The 25,527-nt window shown below is 40.6% G+C and overlaps 1 protein-coding gene across 7 annotated transcripts in view; it reads right to left on the bottom strand.

Moving 5' to 3' along the window:
- PLCE1 (phospholipase C epsilon 1) overlaps positions 1–19,837 on the bottom strand; it is a 196,236-nt gene extending 176,399 nt beyond the window's left edge. For all 7 annotated transcript variants that reach the window (XM_069980388.1, XM_069980389.1, XM_069980385.1 and 4 more), the window contains exon 1: positions 19,584–19,837. The gene's annotated coding sequence lies outside the window, so the exon portion shown is untranslated. The remainder of the gene's footprint in view (positions 1–19,583) is intronic.
- Positions 19,838–25,527: the final 5,690 nt, after the last annotated feature.

Here is a 25,527-nt window from a genome sequence, read left to right on the forward strand (position 1 = left end):
TGGCTCCCCCGTATTCCCCCCTTATAGATGGCTCCCCCCTGCACAGCAGATAAAAAAAACAAACACCCAACTCACCTACCAGCGCTCCCCCATCTTCCTCTCCTCTTCTACCCCCGGCTGATGCGTCGCTCCTTGGGGGATTCTCCGGGAGCGCACACATCTGGAAGCTCAGTGTGCGCCCAGGCCGGGACTTCCGGTACAGGAAGCCCCAGCGACGCGCACTGAGGTTCCTGATGTGTGCGCTCCCTGAGAATCCCCCAGGAAGCAACGAATCAGCCGGGGACGGATTTCCTCTTGCGACCGCAAGCAAGAAAGTGCTTGCGGTCGCAAAAGAAGGGGAAGGGGGGGGCGCGCAGGGCCGTCTTACCCATTGGGCATGGTAGGCAGCTGCCCGGGGACCCTTGCGTCCTAGGTGGCCCCTGCCCGCTGTCACAGCGGGCAGGGGCCCCCTAGGACGCAAGGGCCCCCGGGCAGCCGCCTACCATGCCCAATGGGTAAGACGGCCCTGCCTTTAAGGAACTCAGTCACAGGATAAGCACCTGTCACTGACTGATCCCAGGACTGGATCAAGCTTTTCCCAGCACTCGGGGGGGGGGAGCTGCACGGAGAGTCACTGAGTTAAAAGGCAGCAGGGTGATTGCAAATGTACTGGCCATATAACTCAAAACTATTGTAGCAATAAGACCAATACAGAGTAGAACTATAAGGTAACAAACTTTTAGTTTCATCCATATCTGTTATGGAGGTGTATACTATTTCAGTCTAAGACTTGTTATAAGTGGATATAACACAACACCCAACAATTAACATCTCAGAAAGCTTAAAATTACAGATTTGGAATTAGCATATTTTGTCCCATATAAAGAAAGAGTCCCTTTCACACTGCACATTTTTCTTGGGTTGGTTTCCTCCTAACCTTCTGCAATACTTTTTCTTTCAAGCCCCTCTTCCCCACCCCTGAGTAATCACTCATCCTCACAATTATGATGGGATTTATTCACCAGCAATATCCTAAAGAGCTCCCAGAGATGTGGGTGGAGGGGGAGTTCCTTGGTCATTGGTTAGGCCGCATTCACGCATCAGTTCCTCTGCTCCTAGCATCTTATCACAGATGCAGCTTGGGCGGGGGCGGAGTCTGTTACATGCATTCTACATCCGCGTTCCGTGCAGAACACGGAACGTATGAATGAGCCCTTACTGCTGCAACTAAACAACCTCCTGGCATGGAGAGCTGCTCCAGCATCTTCTGCTGTATCATGGCTTCAGGAGTGACATGGGACACAGGTAAAAGGAAACATGGCTGCTCTTAAGTGATCCATGATAAACAGAAGATGCTGCTTCTACTGCTGAATTGTCATTGTGAACAGAGTACTGCTCTGTATGTGGTGGTCTGATTGACTGAAGATGACCCCTGTGTAACCTGGTCCTGTTTATGGCCATGTTCCCACATAGTATTTCCATCAGTCTTTTTTTTTTTACAACCAAAACTAGTAGTGGAACTGCCAGGGCAAAATATATTAGTGTCTGTGTTTTCAACCCATTTCTGGTTTTGATGGAAAAAAAGACTGGCGGAAATACTGTGTGTGAACATGACTAAAAGTAATTGATTTTTTATTATGGAGCAGGTCTTTTCCTTAGGTAGCTACAACTAGGATGAACTGGGGGTCTCACCAGCAAATGGGTAACAGAAAAAACCTCCTGTCAGCATGAGCACATAGGAGCAGCTCCTGACAAGTCTCTTCGAACAGTCTAGTCAACATTCTGGTCCTTTCCTAAGTGTAGGCTGCTGGAAGGGGGGTTAAACATTAAGATGGTTGTCTGACAATTACATCAGTTTTCTCTGATAGATCAGGCTAGAAGACAATGATTTTTCAATTGTAATCTGTGTGTAGGTATTGCAGTTCCATACTTGTTCCTGAGCCCCCTGCTGTTCTTTTGATTCCCTCTCAAAGTATCAACCTAATGCGTTCAGTGTCTGAGAAGAAAAAGTCTTTACTTAGGCTGACTATAAAAAAAATAGGAATCATTGTGTCACCCATTAACAAGATCAGGGTCTCATCTCACAGAGGAATATTAACTTGTGGGGCACTCCTCAATGTCTTTTTCTTTTTTTCTTTTTTTTTGCGGGGGCGGGGGGGGGGGGGGTGATTTTAAAGGATTGTACCTTGCCATCTATCTGTATTGTAGGTGCATTCTTCTTTAGTGTCTTCCTTATAGAATGTCCTGCAGACTGTTAAAGGAGCTTTCTGCCATTGGATCAAAATAATCCATGGTAGGAAATTAGAGGAAAGAAGAAAAAAACAAAAACATATTCACCCTATGCTCACCTCCAACTCAGTTAGAATAGGGATAGGGAACCTTTGGACCTCCAGCTGTTGCAAAGCTACTATTCCCATTATGGACAGACTTTAGATATCCAGGCATAATGGGTATTGTAATTTTGCAACAGCTGGAGGGCCGAAGGTTCCCCATCCCTGAATTAGAATGTAAGAGCCCTGGCCTCAGCAGTCATGTTCAAGTGCAGGTGCACTGACTACTGTAATCTATGTGTCTTACCAAGCAGATCATGTAAGTTGTGTACTGGGAAAATCTGTGAGTCCTACATATCTAAATCAGGGCCAGCATGAAAACAGAAGCAGGAAGTGGGGGGCCAGGCACTAACATTAGCTTTAGTTTAAAAAAAAGCTGCTGACTCAGGTAACAAGCCACTGGGATAGCTCTATTGCTCCCCATAGGCATTGAGTGACATGTCTTTCCTATAGGCAGAGATGCCTCTCTTAACAGGGCAGGGGAGCCATCCCCTTGTTATTCGGGTCCTGGCAGCTTTCTATACTATACCTTCTCTGAAATGCCAGAGCATTTCAGAGTAAGGGTGGGTTCACACGTACCAGATTCTCTGTGTAACTCACAGCATGAAATCCCTTGAGATTCCTGGTACTGTCTTTTTCAATAGGTTTGCATACTTGCAGCGGACTTTTCATCCCACTGCGAGTATGAACCGAGTGAATACTTTACCAGTCTGTGCTCTGGCCTGCTTCTGTGGCCCCTGTGGCTCCCTGACGTCCCGGTCAGCCAAACAGTGGCTGCGGTGAGACAGCGCACTGATTGGCTGAGTGGGATGTCAGGAAGCCTGGGGCCACAGAAGCAGGCCGAAGCGCCGATGGGTAAAGTATTTATCGGGCCGCAGCAGGCTAAGGGGGACAGGGCTTTACATACTCGCAGCAGAATGAAAAATCCTCTGCGAGTATGTAAACCTATACAAACTGATTTAGCTGTGGACTTGCAGCTTGAAATCTGCTGCAATTCTGGTACGTGTGAACCCACCCTAAATCATATTGTCCTGGACCCCTTTTGCCTGCATATGTTTCATGTTGTCCCTGGTTTGGACAGCATTAAAAAGGCGACAGGCTCCCTTTAAAGATTACCCTAGCAAACAACAAAATCCTAATGTTCTTTCAGATAATCCTTCTAAGCCCTTGACTAGCTCAAAAAGCGATTTTAACCTAAAGACGACTTTTCTGGTGCAACGTATCTGAACTCTAGTCCTGACGTATCCCCAGCAGCTCATGTTTTTGAGATTTTTTTGCACAAGTTTCCTATGGGGCATAGTCCTATGTGTCCATGGGTACATTCAGTACAAAAAAAGGGGGGGGGCCCTCTGATTTAGGTCTCGCTCATACTTCCAAGTCATATGTAAACATGAATTTTTAAAAATGGGTGCATAGTATGGACGTTCTTTTATGTTTTTTTATAACGTGTTCTGTGAGTGTAAATAATCTCTTAGACATATGGATGCTGCTTGATGATGTCTGCTGCAGGCAAATGAGGGAATATCAGGAACGTCTCCTCTCACACTTGTCAGTGTTTGTTTCCCATACATCCACTATTTAAAAACAAGTACATTTCTAAATCCTCATACTGTTGTAATTACAATATCATATAATATAAAATACATAAATACCACATTGCAACAAAGGCACAACAGGATTGGCAGCAGTGCCGAAACGCTGTATAAATCAAAACCAGTCAGTCTTTTATGCTTCTATGTACATTTGTGTGATATTTGTTGTTTTATTTTTGAATATTTGGAGTAAACATGAACATGACACTCGGGAGGCGAGAAGACTGCGCTAGAACTTTCCATAAATGTACTTGCCAATCAGAAGTTGAGGCACAGGCAAATAATTAATTTCTCAGTAGAATAAGCTCCAGGAGAAATTGTAATGGAACACTACAACTGCATCTTACATAGTCAAATTCTGCTGGGAAGGGAAATCACAAGTTGCAATACCTAGTGTATAATGTTTGATATCAAATGTGATCATTCTCTATATAAGCACAGAAAAAAAAGTTAATGTCCCATTTGCTCACCAAGCCGTGTATGAAAAATGGGTTTCTCGTAATTACTTTTGCAACAACCAGCAACAGGAAATCAAAGCATAAATAGTAGCATGTTATCTGCTGTACTGGGGCCAAAAAATAAAGTGTAAATGGGAACACTCACAGTAAATATAGGCACACTCCACCTTTTTATTTGCACTGGTTATGTATACCAATTAGCCATTATACTAAAACTAGACAGATGAAATAAATTACATCATCTCGTGGCAATTCTGCCTGTCAGTGAATTAGATGTGTAAGTCGGCAAGTGATCAGTCAGTTCCTTGAAGGTTATGTGCTGGAGCATAATAGTCTGAGTGACTATGAACCGTGAATGAAATATGGATGTCGTCTAGCCGTCATAATATGGCCATTGTAAAAGTACAGTCAAGATGGCCCATCTTATAGAGCATTACTAACGTGTAGTGGTAGGTACCTACCAAAAGTAATCCAAGGAGGAATTGGCAGCTTTGGATTCCCATGATGTATTTTGACATTTTTAGATAAAGATTAAAGGGGAACTCCAGGTAGAGGTTGAAAAAAATGAAACTTCTGCAGAAACATATAGCATTACTTACCTATCTATCCCAGTTTTGAAACTACCAAAAATCCATTTGTTTTGGGGGGTTTTGTTCTGTTTTGTGTTTCTATACTTCCTGGCTTCCTGGTTCCAGAATGCAATGCTTTCCCTCAGCTGTTCATCACAGTCCCCTACCCAGCCCATTCCCCGCCCAAATCTATTGCAGAACATCTAGGCTGTGTTTACACATTGCAGTTTCATTGTGTTACTGAATTATTTGCAGTACTTTATAATTTCATTGTTGTCCCACCCACACAGCATGCTGTATTCTCTACCTGTAACACCACACAGCACGCTGTATTCTCTACCTGTAACACCACACAGCACACTGTATTCTCTACCTGTAACACCACACAGCATGCTGTATTCTCTACCTGTAACACCACACAGCACACTGTATTCTCTACCTGTAACACCACACAGCACACTGTATTCTCTACCTGTAACACCACACAGCACACTGTATTCTCTACCTGTAACACCACACAGCACACTGTATTCTCTACCTGTAACACCACACAGCACACTGTATTCTCTACCTGTAACACCACACAGCACACTGTATTCTCTACCTGTAACACCACACAGCACGCTGTATTCTCTACCTGTAACACCACACAGCACACTGTATTCTTTACCTGTAACATCACACAGCACGCTGTATTCTCTACCTGTAACACCACACAGCACCCTGTATTCTCTACCTGTAACACCACACAGCACACTATATTCTCTACCTGTAACCCCACACAGCACGCTGTATTCTCTACCTCTAACACCACACAGCACTGTATTCTCTACCTGTAACACCACACAGTATGCTGTATTCTCTACCTGTAACACCACACAGCACACTGTATTCTCTACCTGTAACACCACACAGCATGATGTATTCTCTACCTGTAACACCACACAGCACACTGTATTCTCTACCTGTAACACCACACAGCACACTGTATTCTCTACCTGTAACACCACACAGCACGCTGTATTCTCTACCTGTAACACCACACAGCACACTGTATTCTCTACCTGTAACACCACACAGCACACTGTATTCTCTACCTGTAACACCACACAGCACCTTGTATTCTCTACCTGTAACGCCACACAGCACGCTGTATTCTTTACCTGTAACATCACACAGCACACTGTATTCTGTACCTACAACACCACAAAGCACGCTGTATTCTCTACCTGTAACACCACACAACACTGTATTCTCTACCTGTAACACTGATATTGGAATAAATTAAAGAACTTTAGAATTTTTTTCTTTTCATTTCCACGGTCATATTATGATCAAGCATCTGTTATCTTTGAAGTTGAGCCCCACAATAGGGCTCTGATCCTCTCTGCCGTTTAGCATCATTTACTTGTGTTACTGCATCATTTTTGTGAATACGCTGCAGTACTGCAATGACACTCCAACATGTGTGAACACAGCCCTAATTTCACTGCACACTTCTGCACAATTAGAGAAATCAGTGCAACACCTGCTTCTGGCCGGTCAGAGATGGTCAAACATCTATATAACTTTTAATGTACTTTTAATAGAAAACAAGTTTTTCTTATCCGGAGTTCCCCTTTAACCTCATTTGAATGGGATAATTGTGTCCTGCATCTCCGCTGCTTACTCCTAAGCAATATGCGCTGAACAATTGACATGTCACCTAAAATCCTGTTATATGGGGCAACTATCAGTCAAACAGCCTGATATCCTGTGTATTAATGCCAGAAAAACATCCAAACACTAGTCCTTCAGTTGATTGCTTCTTTTGACAGGTTAAAAAAAAACAAAACATCATCTTCCCATGTGGCTGTGGCTGATAGGTGACATATAACATAGACACATAGACAATCGAGATACTCGATTGGGTGGCCCTGCCCGCATGACAGTCAAGCTTTGTAACATCTGTCACATTGAGCCATCAAATAAGACCTTTATTATGGCAGATTTAATTGCACGTGCAAAAAATTATGCCAGGATTTACAATGTGAACTATGGCACATATTCCTGTTAAAGTCAATGGGCACTAAAATATATACAGAAAAAACTGTGTGTGAACGTAACCCTGAATGTCTTCTGGGGTTTATGCCTCAATAAGTCAGAAAGGATTTTGGCAGCACAAGGGGAACCTTCAAAAGTATTTAACAGATGGCTTAACTAATCAAAACAGAATGTTAAAAAGCAATAAAAATGCTATACATGTGGGAGTACCACTTTCCCGTCCTGGATTGCTGTGCACCATCAGGCTAGCAGGAAGTACGGCAGCAAAAGGTTGCAGATTTTCCACAAGAATCGATGATTTTTGCAGACATATGCCAGGCGTGGGATAAATAAATTCTCCCCATAGAGCATCCGACTGCAACATCATATACAACATGAATACAGTGGCGTAGCTATCATAGAGGCAGGGAAGGCGGTTGCTATGAGGCCCATGGAGGGAGGGGGCCCAGGGAAGATAAGAGCCTCCTGTGTCCTTTTGCCTCCTGTGTCTCCTTATTTACTGCAGTGTGTAAGTGACCCAGTGTTCTCTAACATGCTGCAAAACAAAAAAAGGGTTAATACCGAAGACAATCAGCTGTCTGCCTTACTACTGTGATAACCTCTGACGTCTGACTTCCTGCAGAGGTCAGGGGTTATCAGTGCAGGAGAGAGCTAATTGTCTCCTGTATTAACCCTTTTTTGTGTTGCAGCATGTAAGAGAACACTGGGTCACTTACACACTGCAGTAAATAAAGGGTTAGGCAAAAGGTAGTCTGCTCCCACACCTATGTATATAACCATAGGATTCTGCCTCTGGCCACAAGAGAATTTTTTCTTGGCCACATCACCGAGTATATATATATTAGTGTGTAGGGGAGGGGGGCTCCATACAGTTTTTTGCTATGGGGCCCCATGAATCCTAACTATGCCCCTGCATGCATGCAATAAAACTGGGGCCCCCTGAAGCTGTAGAAGCCTCGGCTCTGCCGGGAAAGCTTTCCACAAGATTGTGTGTGTGATCCTGTGTGTCCATTCAGCCAGAAAAGCATTACTGAGGCCAGGCAGTGACATTGTATGAGTAATCCTGCCCTATAAGTAGTGTTCTATTTTCTCCCAAAGAGTTCATTTACTCCAAACCTACCAAACCATGGCCCTCACTTTATACAAAGGGGCATAGGCATGGTGAAATGGTGAAACAAGGTCCTCTCATACACTGTCACAAAGTTGGAGACATGCAATTGTCTAAAATGTCTTTTATGCCAGTCTGTAGTGCTACATATATTTTTTTTTTACTACAATTAAATAAATTGAGAGAGAGAGAGAGAGTTAGAAAAGTGAGTTAGATCCATCCATTTATAAGGAGAACCATCACAGCATCATGGCTTCTGTTCTAAACAGAATTTGTTACCCTAGTGCGGATAATGCAATTAATAGAAAACCACATAACAGCAGATGCTTCATTAATATATTTAAAGAGGGATTGCACAGTAAAGTATTAATTGTATAAAGCTACAATAGAGGACAATACATTGTTACAAATGAATCTGTATTGGTTGGAGACTTGGGATGAGACATGGAAAATGTATGGGGATACTGAGGGGGAGGGAAATCCATATTGGGATCACTTACTAAATGGAAAAGAACTTAGGAGTTTTAGTTAAAAGCAACTTAAAGGGAATCTGTCAGCTGTAATTCAAGTCCTATACTGCTGACACTGTTAGATAGCTGTTGGTACAAGGAGACAAAATTACCTTCCATACAAAACGGGTAAAAATGTTCTGTTCTCTGGCACAAAGAGTCAAAAAGACTTTTCCAAGCACTTGATCTGCTGCAAGCTGGAAAATATATATAATAAAGATGAGCAAACCGGGTTCAGGTTCGAGTCGATCTGAACCCGAACGTTCGGCATTTGATTAGCGGGGGCTGCTGAACTTGGATAAAGCTCTATGGTTGTCTGGAAAACATGGATACAGCCAATGACTATATCCATGTTTTCAACATAGCCTTAGGGCTTTATCCAAGTTCAGCAGCCACCGCTAATCAAATGCCCAAAGTTCGGGTTCGGATGGACTTTTTGATGTCAAATAATTACCGTTATTTTAAAAACAACGTCCGATATTTGCCATTAAATGGTGTCCATCAACTCAATTTCAACAATGTATTAACATAGCCTTTCTGTGTTTTAAATCCACTCCTGGTTTTCGTTTCAAAATACTAAGCAAAAATAGTGTGTGAACAGAGCTTTAAAACGATACAATGATAAGGGGAAAAAAATTAAGACCTCTATTTCATTTCCATTAGGGGATTTGAACCAGAGAATGAACTGCTGGCAGGTCTCTAGACATGTGAATTACCTCTAGACCACAGCTCAAACACATTTGGGATCAGAGATTCCACTACAGTATATCTGAGTGTTTCTTTCAGACAAAAGCTGCATACAGAGGACTGATCTGCAATCAGAGACACTGACAGCTCAGCCAGCAGGAGGCCGGGCAGCATTGAATATTTATGAAGAGGGAGGAGGAAGGAGTGGTGAGGTGTGCCAGAGTGAGGCACAAACATCTCCTCTTTGACACTTCATTACAGTAGGAGACGTGAAATTGTGCATAATCCACAGCATGGAAAATTACCAAAAGGCACCATGATTGCTATGGGACTGCCAGCTACAGCACACTGTCAGCACCTTAGGTAGGGACCGGGGGCAGACAGATTCCCTTAAAGGGGCTATGTATCAGGGTGGTTTGGTGATCTCCACACTGAGAGGCACCCCTTGGCCACAGGTTTTCCTTCCCTGGAGGGATATCTGGCTATTCCAGTATTTCGAGAATCGCAACTGAGGCTCTATTGACTCCTTTTTTGCATTTGTAGTTTACTTCTATTAAGAATTTTAAGTCTTCCAGTACCTATTATCTGTTGTATGCTCTGCAGGAAGTGGTACCCTTCAGTCAGGAGAGCAGAAAAGGTTTTCTATTGACCTTAAAAGTTCCTGTCAGGGACACAGTTGGCAGCAGAGAGCATTGTGTCAGTTTTGCACTTCGATTTTTTTTGTTGCATTTGTGCTATTTTCCGTTTGAGAACAGGGATTGGATAATTTAATAGTTCTGGCAACTCCGCACACTGCCAAAGCAAATATGTTTATTTTATTCATTGTTTTTAATATTATTTTATGTAAAAAATGGGAATGGGGTTATTTAAACTTTTATCATTTGATGGGATTTTATATTTAGAAAATGGGATTTTTAACATTGTAATTTATAATCGCACTAGGGGACTTCTATGAGCATCACTGATTGCTCATAGAAATCAATACAGTACATATGTATTGCATTGATCTCTGCAATTGGCACTTGATTAAAAAAAGACTGCTGAAGCCCATAGTGAATGATTGCCGAGCCAGGACCAGCGTGATTATGTCGCTGAGACCTGGGAAGTATGACGGATCACATTGCAGAAGGAGTAATCCTGCCACTAGACCATAATAGATGGTATTTTAACTGCATTTAAATGGTCAATTAACCATTGCAGCGATCGGGGCGCACTGGCTAATAGCCATGGTCTCTGGATGCTTAGGGACCCATTGGTGTATGGGTACATTATTGGTCCTTAAGGAGTTAATAACCACCAGCCCAAAAAACCCCACTCAGTATGACCGGTGATCAGTCATTGCAAGAATTTTAACACAATAATCATCCGAAATGGTCTACACTGCCCATTTTAGCTGACTCATCTAATGTGTATGGCCAGCTTCAAAGCAGAGAATTATCTTTCATATGTAAATTAAAACACAAGAGAAATGCAACTGAAAGCTAGCGTGTTAATCCCAACAATACAAAAAAAAAGAAATTCCACTGTGTGAATTCCTGGACCAGCATCTGTCTCCCCATCATGAATATAGAAGCCCTCGATCAGCCATAGACATAATGCTTTGTGAAAGCAATGTATCCATTGACTCATGCATGAATCATTCTCCTTTCAATTCAGACCTGTCTATGGTAAAACGCTGAATTTTAAATGTACGACTGGAGGAAAGCGGCGATCAAGCACACAAGCACAAAATGGCAGTCTTATTTTTGTGTTTGTTTAATAACCTACTTTAATGATCCCCCATAATAAAGTATAGCATTACAACTGCATGTCAATTAAAAAGGAACCTGTTACATGAAGGGGATTGCATCGAGTTTACAAAGAAAATATACACAATTATAAGAAAAGCACAAAGAGCTCCACTACTCGCTGCAATGACAGCATCCATATAATGGTATGAATAATGGTTATTAACAGAACTATTATGATTAAATCTAAAAGGTGAAAACATCCAGGCAGCTGTAACATATTGTAGCCCAGACACTGAGCATCGTGCAAAGGAAAGAGGAAGAGACTCTACTGAACGCCACACTGTCTGCCAAAATCAACACATGGAGGAAAAGTGGATCTGCCTCATTCTCTAGTAGGATCATTCAGACAGCTATTTCCGTTTTGGACTAGAAAAAAAGTTAATTTTCAGCCCTAAATCAATGACTGTATCAAGGTTTATCAAACAACCATTCCTTTTGGCCACAACATCAATTGCAGCTGCGTTTCATATCCTGATGGACGCTGACGTGAAAATCCAGGACTATACATACAGGCGTCATGTTAATAAATGTGAGTAACGTTGTGCTAAGGACTCTCCCATTTGTTTTTGTTTTTTTCTCCCATTGAAGGCTGTTTTATTAAGAAACATATCAAAACACTGATACAGTAAATATTTACATATTTCAGGCAAAACCTGAACAATAATAATAATAATAATAATAATAATAATACTACACTCTAATATGGATCACTATCAATATTTAACTATTCCTCTTCAGATCATTAGCATTTTTCTTTTACAGTATCATATTATAATGGAATTATTCTCCCTTAGGCTATGTTCCCACGCTCTCATTGTCTTCCAACATGTTGAATGGCAAATGACTAAAATAGCAGCGCGGCTATCTTTTTTGGGCTGCCCGGACAATCTAGCCATTACCCAGGCAGCCCCCCGGCAGCTCCCTGTGGCCTCCCCTGCTCTTACCGTGTAATACGGGCTTTAGTCTTTCCTTTACGACCTGTTCTCTGTTTATAGTGTGTTCCTGGCTTTGGCTTCAAAAATCTGTCAGATATATCTGTCTGTGTAAACAACCCGTAAACAGATCATGCCTACCTGCCCTACCGCCTGTTTCTTTGTCTCCTGGGTCATTGACAGCCAAAGTAACCAATCAGAGGCTGTGGAGTGACAGCGCACTGCGAGTCATGCGCCTCCTAGTACATTTGGTGTGGGGCAGGGGAGCCATGCTTTATTTAAGACACTCGATAAATTCCACATTTTATGTAAGACAATTGATTGGGTTTTTTTTTTAATGTTTCAAAAGCCACTACTTTAAGTATGTTTTAGATTTCCTCTGAAATCTTTATTATCAATGTAACTGTACCTATAGTGCATTATATTTGAAAGTAATAAAATACAATGCCCTATCAAGAAATTTAAAGGAACTTCCCCAATGTTACTTTATATTAAATTTTCCTACATTAAACCTATTGATGCTCCTGCAAATAAACCTTTCTAAAACTAATCTAAGCTAACGTTCCTATAGCCTGTGTACTTACAACTAACTTTCCAGTCAGTGTAGCTTTATATAGAGAAAAGTTCTCTTATGCCAGGAACCAAAATTGCACTATGCAGGTCAGTGATGTGCGTGACTATCAGGGCCGCCAGGAGACAGACCCTGGATATGGGACGGGTAAGGGAAATCTTGTTGGTCTGATTGAAAAGCCTCAGGTTGAGGGTGTAAACAATATTCACAATCCTTCTCGCGATCTGAGAAAAGAGTCCTATTTTGTGTCTTTTTTGTCACTGTTATATTAGGAAATTTGCTGACTTTTGCAGTTCTGGAGAGATCTTGGAAAGAGATGATGTATAGTTAGTAGAGATGAGCAAAACTTGAGCCATAGGCTGTAGCCTTGTTTTCCCAGACTCCCTAGCATCCAACTTCTTCAGCCACTGGTATTCTAATGCTGAACGATCAGACTCCAGGATGCTTGCTCATCTCTAATAGTCAGCATATTGGGGACACCATGTAGGATATGCAGACTCTTTGTACCAGAGGATACTGTGTACAGGAAGTAAACATTTGGCGATGGTTATGTTCTCTCTCTCTGTTAGACGTCCACCTGTGCCAAAGTGTTCAGGAAGTGTTGGGTGTGATTTCCATGCCGCATAGCATGTTCAGTGAGAGATGCACCTGCAGAGGAACAGCTTCTCATGTGCATCACTGGTAATAATGCCATATAAAGTTAGAGAAAGGCATTAGCTGAGCCAGCACCACACACCATCAGACTTTGTTCACATCACGCTTAATAAAAGCATCTGAATACTTAAAAAAAAGTGTGAAATGTGCGCGTTATTGCTGCAAACATATGCAAAACTGTTTCCCTTTGTCTGACAGATTTTACCCATCTAATAATATAACCTGCTACAGCAATCCATACCATAAAAACTATATAATATCATCTTTTTTTCTCTTTTTTTTTTTTTTTTTTTTATAATAGATTGCAAAAGGCAGGGAAAGCCAGACAGATCAGTAAGAAAGCAAACACATCTACAAAAAAAATAGAACCAGGAAACCTTTTCGCTCAGACAAAAGCTGATAGTTCTACAGTAAGTAGGTTAAACTACCTACCTAACATGTTAGTGTTCTCAGTTTTAGACAAAGTGTGGCCCTCGTAAACTTAAAAGTGGGTCTACAACTGTAAAAATACTAGAGCAACAATACTGTCACATTCAGTCAAGCGGTAGTGTGTAGAGAACTGCGGCTGTGAACTCTAATGCCTCAAATATAATGTTAAAGAACGATCCAGGGATATAAGACATTTAAATGTGCCCGGGGGTGGGATAAACATGAATTAAGAACAAATACCTGATCTGATCCCCTGCAGCCACTATGCTAGCACTTAATCTCTGATCCCCTCAACTATCTTCTGGTTGCTGATGATGTGCCATCCCCACAAAAACAGCCCCGCTTAGCCAATCACTGGTCAGAGTGTCACAGCTCAGTCAGTGATTGGCTGAGCAGAGCATCATTAGCAACCAGGAGGTAGTTAGGGGAAATTGGTTTGGAAAACTAGGACAGGTGAGTATAAGTTATTATTCTTACTCCACTCCAAGATATAGATAGATAGATAGATAGATAGATAGATAGATAGATAGATAGATAGATAGATATGTGCTCACATAGACCCTCGACTAAATGTTTCCACCAGTAATTACATATTGGTAATCAAACCAATGTTACCAACAACACAAAGCTTTAAAAATAGAACCACTACCATTACTTACTGTTACATAAGAAATATAACTAACATAAACCATACTGATACTGAATTAAAAAAGCACTATATAATAAAGCACTATATAATAACCAATATTACCATTATACACCGACATCCTTCCTACCTATACAAATTCCCCATCTTGCCGTTTCCCCCAGTTCTGTGCCCCATTGCCCCAATGACTGTACCTGTTGTGTGGCACAGTTCCCCTATAGGTACATCAGTTATAATATTGTCACAACAGTCGCTGCTGCTTCTGAGGATATACTATAGAGATACAGGGGATCAGTATCTACTCCTGTGTATGTGCAGGGGATGGAGACACCATGGCAGCCAGTCTATACCCACTAACTGAAAATTAGTGATAACGCCTGCACAAGAGAAACTGATGAAAAATGGCACATACCATAATAGACAGAAATATTGCTACTCTTCTCGTGTAGGCAAGCAACTACTCACCCTGAAGTTTGCTGATTTTTAGATCGAAGAGGACCCGGTGATCAGTTGATCATAATGGATCTTTCTATTTTTAGCGCCCTCCCCATATCAGACAATGCATAGTTATGCTCTAACACAGAGGGGTTTTGTAAGCGGAGAACCCTCTTTAATTAAGTCCATATGCCCTAATAGACATTACCGGCATCATCACAAGTTTAAATAGCTCAGCCGTCTTATGTCTATAAGGTGGAGTGATCTCTTTGGTGACTTTCCAATTACAGTGGCTGCATAGCAAAACTCAAAGAATACCTTTCATTTTCTATTAGCGACAGGGTAAAATTATATCTTTAAAAAATGCACCACAGCATAAATGTAATAAAATCTAATAAAGGCACAATATTGTAATCATGCTATTTGCCAATAAGGCTCAAAAAAGAAAAGAAAAGAAAAGAAATTTATAAGACATCTGACAGGCTTTTACTAGAGTGCTCAGGTTTTACCAATGCATTAACAGCAGGAAACGTTACCACTGAATAGCAGATACCACAATTACTGCTTGACAACAAATGATTCAACAAATAAACAAATGACACTGGGTCCATAACTTCCATTATGCTTATATGAGACAGTGATTTAATATGACATTTCACATATTCAGTTTGTCTGAAATATTGTGTGTCAGCAGGTCTGTGTACATAGCCTCAGCATGTTTAACATGGTTACTGAGAAGGATCTGGAATACTCTTTGGTAACTACTTCAACAGATAATATGTTCACACAAAACATTCCAGAATCGGTAAACTTTCTGTTGTAAAGGACAGTCAGCAGATTAAGTATAATATTAAGTGCATATTAAATAGGTTATTCAGGATACATAAAACAGCTCCACCTCTGGTTGTGTGTTAAATTACAATCCAGCTCTATTTACTTGAGTGGAATTGAGCTGCAATACCGCACCCAAACTGCGGACAGGAGTGGTGCTGTTTCTGGAGGATCGCTATGTTTTGAAAAGCCCACATAACCCCTTTAACTGTTTAGGACACTTTTCTTTACACTGTTGGGGTTCTACAGCCATCTATTTGTTCCCCTTATAGTTATTGCAACACTGAGAAAATGCTTCTGTGGCATGATTTTTAATGTAAAAAAAAAAAAAAAAAAAAGACTTTTTAGGTGTTCATTACACCCTACAAAATCAGTAAAAAAAAAAACAAAAAAAACGGGTGTAATTATTGAAGGCGTTCCATATTAAGGCTATGGTCATTGATCATGATGAATTAATTTCGGCCGTAGGTATCGTTAAACAATGTCCATTCACGGCAAAACGGACGTTGTTTGTGCAGCGTGTGAACATAGCCTTAGGGTATATTCATTCTGGATCCATTGCTTCTATTAAAGAATATGATGCCTTGCAGACTTGCTGGCATATAGAGTGCCTATGGGGGCATAATAAAGAATTGGGAACAGTGGGCCACCATACAGGCCGTATGTCTTCAAAGCTTCCAAGGTGAAGTGTTCAAAAAACTTGCAGCAGCAGCAGGGTCAATAAACTTCAACATGGGGAGATGTGCTTCTGCTTGTTTGTATAACCCTGACCTTTTGCTGAGTAATTGAATGTTTGTCATCTTTATCGTTTATTATGAAACTACTGAAACCCGTCTATCATGCACTTTCCCTTGGTAAATTCCACACAGCAGACAGATAGAAATGTTCAACTGCATGGAGGGAAATATTCGGACAAAACATCATTTACCCAGCTAAATTCGTGTTACTTATTGGGGTGGTGGGGAGGTTTATTTACTAGGACCACCATTGTGGTTTTACAAATATCACATATAGCTATATCAATAATTTACAAAAAAAATAAAAATTAAAATTAGAAAACATTGCAGATAACACAAGCTGACTATTGTACAGCCTATGGCTATGTGCACACAATGTTTTTATGATAAGAACGGTGGTTGTTGCCGATGGGTCTTAAATAATGTAATATCGGCCAGAGGAACATGTTAAACGGCGGCCGTTGTTTGATACTGCAAACAATGGTGGTGTCAATTGAAGGCCGCTGTTTTACAGTGTGAACATAGCCTATGGCTGTATCCATATTTTCTATGAGTCCCTAGGGATGCATTCAACCACATGTAATCAAACGCAGAGTGTCCGGACACACTCTTAAGCGTGCTCGAGTCTTAGGGTGTGTTTACACAGATAGATTTATCTTACAGATTTTTTAAGTCAAAGCCAGGAATGGATTTAAAAAAAAGAGAATAAATCTGGCTTTCCTTTATGACCTGTACCCTGTTTATAGTCTGTTTCTGGCTTTGGCTGCAAAAAAATCTGTCAGATAAATCTCTCTAAGTACACTAATACTCATCTCTATATTCCATAGAAACATCAATAGCAACATGTTGTCTGTAAAAGCCGAAGAATACACATCAACTGTCTGCGACCAAATATTGCTGCATGGCGGCTAATAAAAGTGAATGTGTTAACCAAGATGGATTACTGACAACTATCAGGTTGGGCTAGCTTAGGCTAGGTTCACACTGCGTTTTCAGCATCCGTTTAACGGACCCGTTTTTTTTAACGTCCAGAAAAATAGGGTCAGCAACGTTTTTTTGTCCGTTTTGGTCCGTCAAAAAAAACGGATCCGTTTTTTTTTACAATGGAAGTCAATGGAAAAACGGATGCACACAAATGAATCCGTTTTTTGCAATCCGTTTTTCATGCGTTTTTTGCAAAAAACGGATGCGTTAAACGGATGCTGAAAACGCAGTGTGAACCTAGCCTAACCCTACGTGCCAGAATGTGGCCGCATTCACTTTTGTTAGCTACAATGCAACATGATTCAGTCGCTATGTAGACTTTGCCTAATACATCAATCTGTGCACAAGGGCTTTAAACCCATACCCTAAAAATGCATGTCCTAATACTGTTTTGAACTTATGGTAGATGTCTGACATTTTGCTTCACTATGGAAAGTTTGGAGCTTTAGACTATGTTCACACACCTTTGTTGGCCTTATTGTGAGGCCCTGAAAGATAGCCATCAAACATCTAAAAAAGATAGTATGATAACATAGCCTTATGGTCCATTTACACAGAAAGATTATCTGCATAAGATTTGAAGCCAAAGCGAGGAATGGATTTGAAAAGAGGAGAAATCTCAGTTTTTTTGTTTATGACCTGATCTCTGTTTATAGTCTGTTTCCGGCTTTGGCTTCAGATCTTTGGCAGATAATCTTTCTGTGTAAATGGACCCCAAGCAGTGGTGTAGCTACTATAGAGGCAGGGTAGGCATTTGCTAGGGGCCATGCAGGAGGGAGGCCCAGGGGAGAAGGTAAGAACGTATGGCCTTCTGCTCAACCCCTTATGTACTGCAGTGTCTAAGTGACCCAGTGTTTACTTACATGCTGCAACACAAAAAAAGAGTTAACAAGCAGAAGACAAAGATCTCCTCTGATAACCCATGACCTCTGTTCTCCAGCCTACAGGGCTCAGTGCAGAGGTCAGGGGTTATCAGGGCAGTAAAGCAGATATATCCTTGTCTTCTGAACATTGGGTCACTTACACACTGCAGTACATAAGGGGTTAAGCAGAAGGTAGTCTGCTCCTGCACCTATGTATTTAACCATAAGGGCCCTTTTAGGTAAAAACAGTGGGCTGCCAGAGAAAGCAGCCATTGGCTCTCTGCTCTGCCAGTCACTCTTGTAGCTGCAGCCAGGACTCTGCCTCTGGCCATGAGAGATTTTATTATATTATATATGAGAGAGATTATATATGCGTAGTGCTTTGTGTTGTGTGTAGGGGAGGGGAGGGGGCTTAAAATGTTTTGCTGTGGGAACCCTGACCCTAAGGCTGCAACACTACTTGTGAAAAGCTGGCAAAACTACCTAAAGGAAAAAAAAAAAAAAAAAAAAAAAATTATATATATATATATATATATATATATATATATATATATATATTTTTTTTTTTTTTTTTTGTTTTTTGTTTAGAGAGAGAGAGAGAGATAGTAAGCACAAGGGAGAATGGTGAGGTCCTATTAAGTTCTAGACTACGGACAGGGGAACCTGACCTGATTATTATTAAATAAGTAAATACTATTACATTATTATTATTATTATTAATATTATTATTAATAATATAAATAAATAAATTCATACTATGCACATAATGAAGCAGGTGACTCTGGATACAGGACCTGTTCACTTTCCGTGTCATTGTTGTTTATTATTATTTATTTCCTTCCACAAGATGTTTTGCCTTAAACCGCAGCAATTAGTAGCAAAAACATTTCATGTAAAATACAACAAAGCAAAATAAAGTGACACCAGCGACAGATCACCACACACCACATTCACTTTCTAAACCTCCCAGCTCAGTTTTAATTTGGGTGACACCTGTTTTGCATTAAAAATATCATAAGCTTCCTTCTAATTTTGGCACGGGACAGAGACAGAGCCAGTAGGATCCATCATTTGATATCCATGCGGCGTGTAGTTTGCAGGAGTCTCACAATGTCTTTTACACAACTTGCAGAAAATTAGGCTGGATCCATAAATACAATTATATAGAATTACAAGAACAACTTGCTTCTGTGTGTTATACTTCATACAATTAAATAAATTCAAAGCCTAAAAGTAATAATAAAGATCATACAGTATAAACCCTCAGTCATAGCTGCAGCTTTTCCAGCCTGAAAGTTACAATGAAGTTCCATTCGCAAACGCCTGCATGAGTAGTCGGAGTAAATACAGCATGATGTTCCCTCCATGTGAAATGTACATGGTCAGTGCTCCTATGGTCTAGGATTATTCAGCAATACATGTGCGGCATCTCTTACCCTGGGGCTACACAGAGTGCATGGTCTGCAGGCATGTGTAATCTTGGGGTGAAGGCGGCCTCACATTTCTGCGCTGCAGGCTGCTGGTCACAAGCCATAGTATCCCTTGTGTTGTGAATGAGAGTTCAGCGTTGGTGTGTTACTGCCTCAGTAATTGCTGGGCTGGGTGACCAGCCCTCACACTGCTGCCTCACAGCATTGGAATGTCTGAGCTAACACTGCAGCTACCAGAGCTCTCACCAGTAGTGCTCAGCCTGCCAAGCCATGTGGACAGTGGTGCAGATCATTGCATCTTAGGGGAGATGGCTAAACACTGGAGAAACCCAAGGCTAGAGATAAGGAGGGTGGGGGAATGGGACTCCACAATGCATCTGGAGGGAAGGGGAAATGAATGTGTTCAATAGCTCAATAACTTAACCCTCTAAGGGCCCTATTCCACCGGACAATTATCGTTCAGATTATCGTTAAATCGTTCGAATCTAAACGATAATCGTTCGGTTGAAATGCAGTTACCGATTAACGACCAAACGAGAAATCGTTGATCGCTTTATAAGACCTGGACCTATTTTTATCGTTGCTCGTTCGCAAAATGTTCGCAAATCGTTCACATTGAATAAGACATCGTTCGGTCGTTCGCAGTAGATACGAACGCAATAGCGAATAAATAGCGAAGAAAAAGCGTTCGCAAATACGATCATAAGTAACGATTATCGTTCGATGGAAATGAGTGAACGTTTTCAGGTCTTTTGCAATAGCGGTCGTTTGAGATCGTTAATCGTTAACGATTATGCAAACGATAATCGTCCGGTGGAATAGGGCCCTAAAGCTATAGGTTTCATAGGAGGGAAAATGCTCCAATTGTTTGTTATAGAATGTGTGCTTAACCCCTTCTGGACCGGGCTAATTTTCATTTTTGCGCTTTTGTTTTTTCCTCCTCATGTTTAAAAGGCCATAGCGCTTGCATTTTTTTTACCTACAGACCCACATGACCCCAAATTTTTGTGCCACTAATTTTACTTTGCAATGACAGGCTGAATCTTTGCATAAAGTACGCACAAAAATAGAAAAATAAATTAAATGTGTGGTGAAATTGTAAAAAAAAAAAAAATGTATTAACCCGGGATCACGGCGGTACAGAGCGGGGTCGCCATGCGACCTCTCTCTGAACGTCCCCACCTGCATGAGGACGCACAGTTATGCTCTCATGCAGGAAGGGGTTAAAATACAGCACTTATAACATGGATAAACTCATACATACTGGAGCTTTGATTTCCCTCCAGTTTTTACATGGCACTAAATATATATATATATATATATATATATATATATATATATATATGTATATATATATATATATGTATATATATATATATATATATATATATATATATATATATATATATATGTATATATATATATAATTTTGCTTTGTAAAACCTTCTCTCACTGCAGAAAGGACATTCCGACCAAAAATAGGAACTCTGCTTCAGGTTAGTATTGGGAACCAAGAATGTTTTGGTGGCAACTTTTGGATATGTCCGGCCAGTTCCTGTCCTCTGCAGTTTACATCATGTTTGGCATCCTTTTGAAATGTCCTGTTATTTTCATAATAATAATAATAAAAAAAAAAAAAAATATATATATATATATATATATATATATATATATATTATATATATATATATATGAAGGAAGCTTTTTTTATTTGGCTTGACAGTGCATCTGTATGCATCAATTTGTAGTCACTTTCAACTGATTCAACTTGCTTTCTGCTTGATTTTGAGGTTCCTGATCGGAGTCAAAATATTCTGGTCCAGAGGGAGCAGACGGGACTTACCCACATTTATTTCCAGCCCATGGACCACTCTACATTTTTCTAGGACAGCCATAATATGAGAGATATCAGCAAATGGATCCTTTACAAACACTATAGGGGGAGATTTATCAAAGGGTGTAAAAATGAGACTGGTGCAAACTGCCCACAGCAACCAATCACAGCTCAGCTTTAGGCAGTGCTGAAAGGAAAGCTTAGCTGTGATTGGTTGCTGTGGGCAGTTTGCACCAGTCTAAATTTTACACCCTTTGATAAACGGCGTAAGCGCCAAAAAATCCCAAAGTGCAAAATTGTGCATTTTTGGTTGCATCAAATCCAGAAAAATTGTAATAAAAAGCCATCAAAAAGTCGCATATGCGTAATCAAGGTACCGATAGAAAGAACACATCATGGCACAAAAAATGACACCTCACACAGCCCCATAGACCAAAGGATAAAAGCGCTATAAGCATGGGAATGGAGTGATTTTAAGGAACATATATTTGTTAACAATGGTTTGAGTTTTTTACAGGCCATCACACAATATAAAAGTTATACATGTTACATATCGTTGTAATCGTAACAATCTGAGGAACATATGTAACAAGTCAGTTTTACCCCAGGGCGAATGGCGTAAAAAAGAAATACCCTCCAAATAAAAGAAATGCGTTTTTTTGTTTTCAATTTCACCACACATTGAATTTTTTCCTGGTTTTGCAGTGTACTTTATGAAAAAAATTCAGTCTGTCATTGCAAAGTACAATTAGTGGCGCAAAAGATAAGGGCTAATGTGGGTTTCTAGGTGAAGAAATGCAAGCGCTATGGCCTTTTAAGCACAAGGAGGAAAAAATGAAAACGCAAAAATTGAAATTGGCCCGGTCCTCTAAGGGTTAAAGAAATTTTAGTGATTTTTTTTTTCTTCAAATTTTCCACTATACAATTTATATTTTATAATAATTCTGAAATTTGAAATTTTTCATTCTCATCACTAGGCTTAAAACTAAGCTGAGACTTCTTTTTCTGTAGACCATTTCCCAGCATTGCCCTTTTTATCAGCATCAGTGAAAGGAGACACCAGCCTATAGATATCAGGTACATATAATAGCTGCTGTTCACTATCTAGGGCTCCCTCCCTGTAGAATGACTTCCATAAAGGTCACTGAGCACACCCAGAAGCCTTCCTCATTAATCTTAATGGGACAAGTGCTGTCCACTGTGCCTATGGAGTCCATGGGCTTGCTGTAAAAAATATTACCAAATACTGTTAAAACAGCTCAGACAAGAGGGCAGCCCAAGCCCCTATAATAATGTAAAAAAAACCTCTATGTACCTAATGACATATATATATATATATATATATATATATATATATATATATATATATATATATAAAAAACAGCAAATATATAGTTAATGCTTGCCTTAGGTATGCTGGCCATTATTATTTTAATATTGCAGCCCCAACTGTTCATTTAGTACCCCATTGTGCTGCTCATGTTTTCCACATTTCACTCTGAGCTGGTGGGCCGGCCCTGAGGTCAGTTAATTTACACAGGGGCTTGTACAGGGGCATGCACGACCTCTGGCCAATCAGCATTCGTCTTTATTGGGTCAGTCTGTTCTAAGCAATGGGACAACTGACATCACTTCCTGCATTTGGTCTCTATTTTTCCTATTAATAAAGACCAAATGGCCTTAGTGTTGGAGCCTTGACTGCAGTTTTCCAGTAAGTGGGACACCTAGTGGCTGAATTTATAGCATTGTATTTCATATAGAAAAAAAGTAAAAAAAAATAAATCCCAAAAATGTAGTATATCACCTCTACTGCTGATTTATTGATAATTACAGTGTCCATTTAAATAAAAACTTAAAGTCAGAAAATAGAAGTAGATTACAAAAAAGAACATGGTTTATTATCTGGCTTTGATCAGTAAAGGGAAATCTAGGTGATAAGGATAAAATATAGTAAGGTCACCCTTAACCCTTTCCCGCACGAGAACGTAACTGTACGTCCTCGCGTGGGTGGGGGTGTTCGGAGCGGGGGCGCGCGCCGACCCCGCTCTAAACCGCCGCAGTCCCGGGTGTAGCATGTAGCCCAGGGCCGCGGCTATTAGCGGGCACGGTCCGATCGCCGTGCCCGCTAATTAAGTCTTCAGATGCAGCTGTCAAAGTTGACAGCTGCATCTTAAGACTTCAGAGCAGCTCTTCCCTGGTGTCTAGTGGGGAGATCGCTCCCCCGTGACGTTGTCAAGGAGGAGCGATCTACGTGACTGATGCCGGCTTATCCCGGCTCGGCATTCGGTTGCTTCTGGCAGCCGGAAGCAAACGAGGGCCGATCTCATCGATCTATGCTGCATATCTATGCAGCATAGATCTGAATGAGAGATCAGTGTGCATATACTAGAAGTTCCCCATGGGGGCTTCTAGTATAAGTGTAAAAGTTAAAAATAAAGTGTCATTATTGATAAAAAGCCCCCTCCCCTAATAAAAGTCAGAATCAAATGAGAAGCACTCATTTTTGGTCGCATCAAATCCAGAAAAACTAATAAAAAGCAATCAAAAAGTTGCATATGCGCAGTCAAGGTACCGATAGAAAGAACACATAATGGCGTAAAAAATGACACCTCACACAGCCCCAAAGACCAAAGGATAAAAGCGCTATAAGCATGGGAATAGAGCGATTTTAAGGAACATATATTTGTTAACAATGGTTTGAATTTTTTACAGGCCATTAGATACAATAAAAGTTATACATGCTACATATCATTGTAATCGTAACGACTTGAGGAACATACATAACATGTCAGTTTTTTCATAGGACACACGGCGTAAAAACGGAGCCCCCCCCCCCCCCCCCAAGAAAAAAATTGTGTTTTTTTTTTTTCAATTTCACCGCGCATATAATTTTTTCTGATTTCGCAGCATATTTTATGCAAAAATTCAGCCTGTCATTACAAAGTAAAATTAGTGACACAAAAAATCAGGGCTCATATGGGTCTGTAGGTGTAAAAATGCAAGTGCTATGGCCTTTTAAGCACAAGGAGGAAAAAGCGAAAACGCAAAAAACGAAAATTAGCCTGGTCCTGAAGGGGTTAAATTATATGGCAGAGCTCTCATAGCTATGTTGGATCTGTTTTTAAACAGATACTAGTAAACCCTGGCAGATTCCATTGATTTTAGTGGGGTCTAGACTTCAGTAGGGTGAGAATTCTGCTGGGGTTTCAGTGTTTTGGATGATAGGAACAGTGCTTTAGACTCTATTGCCAGCAAAATACTGGAAAACACAACACAGATGTGAACAAAGCCATGCATTGATAAAAACTGGACTATATAATTCAGGAAGAGCGACAGCAATCCATGCAGGGGTGATTAAATAGTAAGTTCCTGTTATGAAATATATTATAAAGTAGCAAGAAAAATTTTTAATGTTTGCATTTGTGGGGGTAGAAGTCTCAGGTCTTATCTGACGGACACAAAACAGCGCAGAGGAGGAGGAGGAGGAAGAGGAAGAAGAGGAGAGAGAAATGATAATGTTCTCCACATGCCAATTTGTGTCCATACAACACTTGGTATTCTCACTCAATCACTGATAGAAGTGTTGCCTGTAGCGAGGTAACCCTAATCCTTACATACCTAGAAGACACTTGCAGCACCATTAGGGAGAAGCTTGCTGTTCTTCTCTGTGGATTTACCTGTTCACAAACTCCAAGTTAATAAAATATTCCATCTTTATATTAGTTTCCGATTATAATTCCTTGGTAGGAGTCCATCCTCCCTTCACCATCTGGCTTTTATTAGCGGCTGCTACAATCAATGAAGCTGAACCTAAGTGATTTGTCTCTCAGAATATTCTCCATTGCTACATTAGAAGCAAAAGGGAATAAGGCTATGTTCACACACAGTAAAATTAAAGTAAAATATTGCCTTCATTTTGAGAGAAAAATATGGTTGTATTTTCGTCATGTTTTGAGGATTTCACAGGTGATATAATAATAGTCAGTGCACCAGTAACTGCCACAGCTGTTCGTTGTATGGGATATCCGCAAAACATGACCTGTTGGTGGGTCTTGAGGACTGGAGTTGACAGGAGTTGGGAAAGTCAATGCTCAGACAGTAAAGTATGAAGGACAT

This window comes from Dendropsophus ebraccatus, chromosome 8 (assembly GCF_027789765.1).
Source record: "Dendropsophus ebraccatus isolate aDenEbr1 chromosome 8, aDenEbr1.pat, whole genome shotgun sequence".
Lineage (NCBI taxonomy): Eukaryota > Metazoa > Chordata > Amphibia > Anura > Hylidae > Dendropsophus > Dendropsophus ebraccatus.